Source organism: Portunus trituberculatus, chromosome 33, assembly GCF_017591435.1.
Source record: "Portunus trituberculatus isolate SZX2019 chromosome 33, ASM1759143v1, whole genome shotgun sequence".
Lineage (NCBI taxonomy): Eukaryota > Metazoa > Arthropoda > Malacostraca > Decapoda > Portunidae > Portunus > Portunus trituberculatus.
Window position 1 is genome coordinate 17635134 of NC_059287.1, and position 2500 is coordinate 17637633.

Here is a 2500-nt window from a genome sequence, read left to right on the forward strand (position 1 = left end):
TAGTCGGGTTTTCAAGACAGTTTCTTTTTTTGATAAACTTTAAATCTTGCCAATTTATCACCAGAGCAATTTAAATACTCTTAACCTCTTTGTCTTAACCCCTTACTTGGAAGCATTTTTACCATGAGTTTTGATATGATTAGACGATTTCATTTACATTACGAACGGTCTATTGAGGTCAGAAGATTAATGGCAAGAATCTTCACTCTTTTAATCCCCACATAAGAGTCTGAACCTGTATAAAATCGCTAAATAGTAAGCAGAATGAATAAGAAAACGCGTCATGGCTCTGAAGGGGTTAAAAACACGACTATCTTCAACTGGAGCCTTTGGAGAGCAGTGAGGGTGAGAGAGCAAAGCGTTTCAGAATACGGATTTGTCTCATCTTTGGAAACTCCTTAATAACTTCCAGAACATCATTATGGAATCCGATTGGTGACAGATGCTCTATATGTTTATTTAATGACTTGTTTATTTATTCTATTATTCTTCAGTGATCTTAATAATTTGATCTTCACGTGAGTCTTTGTTTGTATTGTGACCTTTCGTGGTGGATCTTTGTTAAGTCATTTTTTTAACCTTCTTCCTATCTATTTATCTTCTTTTTTTATCAGTTTGTCTATTGATTATTAAAAGATCACTGTGTGCTAAGTAAGTCATCTCTCTCTCTCTCTCTCTCTCTCTCTCTCTCTCTCTCTCTCTCTCCACGTATCCCAGATCAGGTAGTCAGTAATTGTAATAAAAAAAACGGTACAATCTCTTCAACAATAATCCCCAAGGAAGAATGTTTGCGCATAATAAGCAAGATAAATAACACGTTTAGCTTCTCGTGAAAGTTGTTATGAGGAGGTTATGAGGACAAGTCGGGAAGAGTTAAAGGAAGGGAAGGAGACCGATGAAGAGGAGGGACTAACACAACCTGGAAAGACTGTATACTAAAGAAACTTGGAGAAAAGGGAGACAATTAAATAAGGAGAGGAGAGAAATGTTTAAGGCAGAGTTAAAGGAAGGGAAGGAGACAGGAAAACGAACGAAGAAGAGGAGGGACTAACAGAACTTGGAAAGACTGTATACTATAGAGACTAGGAAAAAAGGGAGAGAATTAAGGAGAGGAATAATATAAGGAAAGAAGTGTTTAAGAAGGGGAAGGGAGAGGCGAGAAGGGTTAAGGAAGGGAAGATGGAAAACGAAGAAGAGGAGGAACTAACAGAACCTGAAAAGACTGCATAATAAAGAAACTATAGGAAAAGAGAAAAAATTAAGGAAAGGAAGGTTTGGAAGGTTAGCTGATAGGAAAACGAAGAAGAAGAGATAAAAAAAAAAGAAAAGATATATAGACAAAGGGATAAGAAGAGCAGGAGAATTGATCACCAAGAAAAGGATAATTGAGAACAGGAAATGATTGGGAAAGTCAGGTAAAGGCGAGAAGAAGAGGAGGACGAATAAAAGACACGAGAGACGGAGGAATAAGTGAAAGAAAGAAAGACAGAGATGCAGAAACACATGGAAAAGTCTCGTGGAAAGCGGAAAAGAAGAGAAAAAGAAAGAAAGAACTAGAGCACACACACACACACACACACACACACACACCCCAAAGGAACTAAAGATAACATATGTGCTACTTCCTGTATTGGAGTTAGGCTGAAGGCGACACAGCAGGAGGGGGAGTGCATTGTGGGAGGTGTGTGGCTGGAGGAGGAGGAGGAGGAGGATGGGGGCAGTGCAGAAAGGTGTAGTGTTTACCTGGATTTAGCAACAGGTAGACCCCCGCAGCGCCGTCCCCCGTTAAGCTACGCCCCGGATTGCAGAGGATTGTTATGGTGGTGGTGGTGGTGATGGTGGTGGTGGTGGTGATGGTGGTGGTGGTGAAAGTGTGGGAAGAGGGAAGCGCACTCACGGGATTCTGAAATAGCGCAAGGAAGCTGGCTGTTAACCCTTTCAGTACTGGAATACGTTTTTACCTTGAGATTTGTATACGATTAGACCATTTTATTGACATTAGGAAGGGTCTATTGAGGGCAGAAGATTAATAGCCACAGTCTTCACTATTTTAATCCCTCACCTAAGTTTCTGAAGCTGTATAAAAGCGCAGGTAGTTAGCAGAATGAATATGGGAACGCGTCATGGTACTGAAGGGATTAAGAGGCGAAGGTTCCAGAGACGCTCTCCTACGCTGTGTTGTATTGTGATGGGGAAATGATGAGTGTGTGGATCATCTACGGTGAATGAGTCAAGGAAGGAGTGAACGGAATTTTAAACTGCCATTGTAATTGATAGATAATGATACTGACTACTACTACTACTACTACTACTACTACTACTACTACTACTACTACTACTACTACTACTACTACTACTACTACTACTACTACTACTACTACTACTACTACTACTACTACTACTACTACTGCTACTGCTCCTACTACCACCACTACTACTACTACTGCTGCTACTACCACTACGACTACCACTACTATTACTACTACTACCACTACTACTA